Source organism: Schistocerca americana, chromosome 5, assembly GCF_021461395.2.
Source record: "Schistocerca americana isolate TAMUIC-IGC-003095 chromosome 5, iqSchAmer2.1, whole genome shotgun sequence".
In the NCBI taxonomy this organism is placed as follows: domain Eukaryota; kingdom Metazoa; phylum Arthropoda; class Insecta; order Orthoptera; family Acrididae; genus Schistocerca; species Schistocerca americana.
The window spans coordinates 716,889,614-716,895,613 of NC_060123.1; the positions used below are offsets into that span (position 1 = coordinate 716,889,614).

A 6,000-nucleotide genomic window follows, 5' to 3' on the forward strand; every position below is an offset into this window, starting at 1 on the left:
TTTCCATTTCCAGGAGTGTACTTGGAAAAGGCCAGGCGATATGGGAAGATTTTAATTAGATTACATCATGGTCAGACAGAGATTCTGAAATCAGATACTGGATTGTAAGACACAGCCAGGAGCAGATACAGACTTAGATCGCAATTTCGCAGTGATGAAGAGTAGGCTGAAGTTTGAGTTTAGTCAGGAAAAAATCAATGCACAAAGAAGAGGTGTGCAGAAGTACTAAGGAATGAGGAGATACTTTGAAGTTCCCTGAGGCTATGGATACTATGATGAAGAACAGCTCAGTAGGCAGTTCAGCTTAAGAGGAATAAATGTTTCTAAAAAGTGCAAGAAGTTGGAAAGAAAAACTTGCTACAAAGAAGGTAATGGCGAAGAAACCATGAGTTACGCAAGAAATAGTTCAGTTGATCGATGAAAGAAGGAAGTACAAAATTTTTCATGGAAATTCAGGAATACAGAAAAAGTCACTTAGGAATGAAATAAATAGGAAGTGTAGAGAAGCTAAGGCGAAATGGCTGAAGGAAAAATGTGAATAACTCGAACAGGAAATGATTGTTGGAAGGACTGACTTAACATGTAGAAGAGTCAAAACAGCCTTCCGTGAAATTAAAAGAAAGGTTGCTAACATTCATGGCAATGCCAGTGTTAAATGCAGGGGAGAGAGTGGATATGTGGAAAGAGTACATTGAATACCTCTATGAGAGGGAAGATATGTGTGATGACGTGACAGGAGAAGAAACGGAGGCGATATAGAACAGATATGGGATACAGTATTAGAATCAGAATTTAAAGAGCTTTGCAAGATTTACGATCGAATAAGGCAGAAGGGATAGACAACATCCCGTCAGAATTTCTAAAATCATTGGAGGGTAGAATGCATCAGTCTGGCGATACACCATCTGACTTTCTGAAAAACGTCGGCCACACAATTCTGAAGATTGCAAGAGCCGAGAACTGCGAGAATTATCGCACAGTCAGCTTGATAACCAAAGCATCCAAGTTTCTGACAAGAATAACATACAGAAGAATGAAACAGAAAATCGAGGATGTGTTAGATGAATATCAGTTAGGCTTTAGGCACCAGTGAGGCAATTCTGATGTTGTGGTTGGTTGGAAGCAAGACTGAAGAAAATTCAAAACACGTTCATAGGATTTTGTAATCTGGAGAAAGCGTTCGACGATGTAAAATGTTGCAAGATGTTCGAAGCAAGGAGGACATCAACAGCAGAATAGCACTGGCAAAACGGCATTCCTGGCCAAGAGAAGTCTACTAGTGTCAAACACAGGACTTAATTTGAGGAAGAAATTTCTGAGAATGTACGTTTGGAACAAACTGTTGCATGGTAGTGAAACACGGACTGTGGGAAAACCAGAAAAAAGAAAATCAAAGCATTTGAAGTGTTGTGTTCGAGAAGAACTTTGAAAATCAGGTGGACTGATAAGGTAAGGAATGAGGAGGTTCTCCCGAGAATGGGCGAGGAAACGGATTTATGGAAAAAACAGACAACAAGAAGGGACAGGATGGTAGGACATATGTTAAGATAGCAGGTACTAGAGGGAGCTGTAAGTACTACTCTGAGAGGAAGAGGTTGAAATACAACTACATTTCTGGCGGAGCAATAGTTTCATCTCATTGGTACTGAGCCGTGCGTGGCTCGTATTCCCGCCATCACGTATTTTACACCCTGTTTTTAACGTACTATCACCTCACTACGTTAATTTAAATTACGGGTGTCACTAAGTTGTTGCTTTGCTTGACCGTGGGCGGCGCTAGCAGCGTGTATCGATATATCCCCTCTCGTAGTATCTTTGCTCGACTGCTATGACTTTCCGTTGGTTGTCTGTCGTAAGCGAGTTCGGGTCGCGAGTTCGGGCGGCTAGTCAATTGGAACGCGTGTGGAGCGCAGTCCGGACCTGCCAGTCGGGGAGTTGCAGTGAGGCACTGGTGCAGTCGGGGTGGAGCAACAGGGAGGTGTGAGTCGACATGGCTCGCCCCACCATTGTCGCCACGCTTCACTTGAGCCGGGCCACGGTCTTGGTGGGTCGTCGGTCGGTCGTCCTACCGGACGACGCGTTTTGGCTCGCCGGTCGTTCATGTGTCGACTGTGTGTGTACATCGACTCCCGATTTGTCTTCGTACGTGCTTAGTTACTGTTGGGAATCGTTCAGGTCTTTGAGCAAGTGTTTGTCAGGTTGTGTGTGTAGTTGTCGATATTTTCACTGACGACTATTCTAGACGTTGTCGGCATTCTGCGGGCAGTCGATCGGTTGGTGCGGACCAGGGGGGTGGGGGGTAACTCCGTTCGGCGCGGTCGGCTGCGTCCGCTGGCGGTCCCTGTGCAGTGTCGGGGCGTGTGTGGAGCTGTCCGATCGCTACGAGCTTCGTGGCTCACCGAGCCAGAATGTCAAGGTTGAGTGGTGTCTTAAGTACCGAAGCCACATCCATTCATGTTGTGTGGTTCGTTTCGGTGGTTCGCTGTTGGGGAGGTTTCTCTGTGAGCAACACCGAGTGTTTGTAGTGGTAAAATTTAGCCGCCATGCGGTGGAATAAACAATATTGGTTGACTGCAATTGAAGTGCACCAGCGGAATTTTCTGCGTTGTGGCCGTTAGTGTTCTAGTTACCTACCCTGACCACTAACGTAATTTCAAACAGTGTCCTTTTCTCACCTGTTGTCGCTGTCCAACGTGGTGTGTAGTTTTGACAGCTTATTACATGTACGTATTTGATTCTGGATAATCACGTCCGTAACATTTTGAGTTTCAGTTCTAATGTACCGATTGGTGGCAGGCAAGTCCTTTTGTCGGTCGGTCCGTGGCTGTCCCCTGGTTGGGTTACTGACGGATCAAGTTTAGTTTGGCTCAATGCCTCCTGTCTCACCTAAGTGAACGAGTGTAGACCGACCCCCTGGAGGCTTCTGAGTGCCGTTATCTTTACTGTCTTTCTTACGGGTGTTAAATTCTCTGTTTATAATCTATCATAGCCAATGATTTAAAAAATTCTTCGTTTTACTGTGTTTTATGTAAATCAAGGCTTATATATATATATATATATATATATATATATATATATATATATATATATATATAATTTTGGAAAATTAATTGTGGGCCTTCAGCCGCTTGAAATCTTATTCTTAAAATTACCCTTTAAGCAAAAACATTGCGGACTTCTGCCTTGGAAAGGTTATGGTAATTTATTTTAATATCTTGAAAATTTTATCGTGGGCCTTCAGCCGTTTGTATTGCATCTTGTTTATGTTCCTCTATCCATTTTTGCCTTGAGGCTTTCAGCCAAGCTGTGATATATGTATATATAATTTGCAATAACTGCATTTGCTTTTAAGATTTCTTGTTTGGTGGCCTTCAGGCGTGAAAGAATTGGAGTTTGAAACTCGTAGTTGTAAAGGTTCGGCTATGTGCGGCTTTGCTTGTAAATATGTTATTAAAGTAAAATAAATTTCATTTTTAAGTTGAAACTGACCGACACGTTATTTGGCCCTTTGCACAATCCCAGGCATAGACGTGACTGGATACGATTGTGGAGGGGCATGTAGTCAACACACCGCTCTGCCCGCCATATATCAGTTTACGAGACCGGAGCCGGTAGTTCTCAATCAAGTGGCTCCTCAATTTGTCTCACAGGGGCTGGGTGCGGCCCGCTTGCCAACAGCGCTCGGCAGACCATCCAAGTGCGACTGAAGCCCGACCGCGCTTAACTTCGGTGATCTGACGGGGACCGGTGTTATAGCTGCGGCAAGGCCGCTTCCAATTGTTACAACGTAAAGAAATCGACCGACTTGTGTGAAATACATCTTCGAAGAATGTTGTGAAGCTGTTATGTAAATTAGACGATCGAAACGTAAGTGTAAGCTTCATTTGTCTGTTTATAATCATCAGTTAATGTGGGCAATAATATTTAACGTTTATCTACAGCTAAAAGAAGTTTACATTTGTGTTTTGGACATCTGATTTAAATCAGAGCTTCACTATATTTTTTTTCACATAGTAACACTTGAAAATGCCCCGAGGCCGAAATCTAGGTAGTGAAATAAACACATTATATACAGTCAACTGGCGTAAATATCTTTTCGAAAACCATTTATGATCGACGGGCGCGTGAGTTTTGAGTCATCCGGTTTCTACACCCGAGTTAGAATACTATCTTCACGGGTCTCACAAATCCGTCAGCTTATCAGATAGCAACTGCCCGGCCAGCGGCAACGAGTCTCAAGAGGAGGAGCTGTTTAGCGTTTCCGTGTGAACACAGCTTGCAGTGGTGAAGACGCCAAATTCGCATTCTGGAGGGGCGACCATCCGTGTTTGCGTTTTCCTTTGGTTCCAAAACCAATTAAGGGGAATGCTGAGTCCAGTGATGCTTGCTTTGGAACTCGCTGGGGCGATTTCAGTCTCCAGGCGTTTCTTACCCGGGCATGTGTTACGTCCCCCATAGTGTCACGCCGAGAAGAAGTAAAAACACCGGTCTCGTCCTTTTCGAATCAACAGTGGCAGCAAAGTAGCATTTTATGTCTAACGGATGACGATGTGAAGAAGATGACGGTGCAGGAGTCGCGGAAAAGGCACTCCGAAAGTGTTTGGCATCACTGTCATAGCCTCTCAACCAGTGTGTTGTCGGAAACTACGCGAAAAGCAGGCAGAGTAACAAGAATTGCTAATGATTACTCGGGTGTGAGTTTACTGGTAGTGCAGATGCGGAAACGAGTGACACAACACCCTCGCAGTGACGTCACCGCTGGCAGCTGCGCGCGAGGTGGAGACAAATGAAGACAATTAGCGCGCGCGCTCGCGCCGGCACTCACCACCACCACCACCAGCAGCAGCACGCCTCGCGTCGTCCACGCCTCGCCTCGCCTCGCCGCGGGCGCGCAGCCAAAACGTAGCAGCCAGCCGGCGCCGCACTGACCCGCCACCGTCGAGTATCTTCGTGTAAAAAAAGGCGGCTGCGTCGCACAGGCCACGTGGGCCACGTGGGCCCTCAGTGCGCAGGCGCGCCGTTACGCAACACGCTCTGTGGGAGGGGCCGGGGAACCGCCTCATCACGGCGGCGGGCAGATGAGCTGCCGCCGGCGCCTCTCGTCTGTCGCCGCAGCTGAAACGATCTGCGGCACTTTTAGCGCCTGGCAGCGTGGTGGCGGAGTGAAATGCGATACGCCCACTTACCTGCTGGACAACCTCGCGCGTAGGTCCCGGGAAGGTCGAGGTTCAAATCCCTGTGCAGTCTCGCCAAGACGAATTCCTGGATTGTTTTTTCTCCACCTATCCCAGTTCGAGCCTCGGCCCCGTGTTTAACCAGCATATCAACGACGGTACGTTAAAGTGTAATGTTGTATTGTATTGTATTGTATGGAACTGGGGATCTAGAAACGACGGAGAGGCTTCGTCCTCACCGTAGCCCTCAGTGATTCACAACCCCACAACAGGCTACACAAGTCCACTCACCCCACCGGCTGTGGACCCCCTCCTGAATGTCTCACACCAGACCAGAGTAACACCAAATGTTTGCGTGGTACAGTAATTATGGTGTACGCGAACGTGGAGACAGTGTTTGCGCAGCAATCGCCGACATAGTGTAACTGAGACGGAATGTGGGAAACCAGCCCGCATTCGCCGAGGCACATGGAAAACCGCCTAAAAAACCGTCCAGAGACTGGGCACCAGACCGGACCTCGAGACTAATTCGCCGAGCGGATTCGTGCCGGAGACCGGCACGCCTTCCCTCCTTGATAGCAGTGTGGTAGACCGCACGTCTAACGAGGCAGTCGGTGTAATGTTACTCGCGTGCAAAACGGCACAGCTGAGTAAGTCGGCAGTATGCGAAGTACAGGAAAAGGAACGTGACACCGAGGACACTTGGATTCAAGTACTAAAAAACGATCAAGCAAACTACCGAGAACAAGCATTTGCGAAATTACGAACGAGAAAAGGAATCGCCAGCTGTGAGAAAACTTCACATCCTCACCTTCCATATGTTGTC

The 6,000-nt window shown here is 47.0% G+C and overlaps 1 protein-coding gene across 2 annotated transcripts in view; it reads right to left on the reverse strand.

Moving 5' to 3' along the window:
• LOC124615688 (UDP-glycosyltransferase UGT5-like) overlaps positions 1–4,931 on the reverse strand; it is a 162,296-nt gene extending 157,365 nt beyond the window's left edge. For both annotated transcript variants that reach the window (XM_047143721.1, XM_047143720.1), the window contains exon 1: positions 4,826–4,931. The gene's annotated coding sequence lies outside the window, so the exon portion shown is untranslated. The remainder of the gene's footprint in view (positions 1–4,825) is intronic.
• Between the last annotated feature and the right edge of the window lie 1,069 nt (positions 4,932–6,000).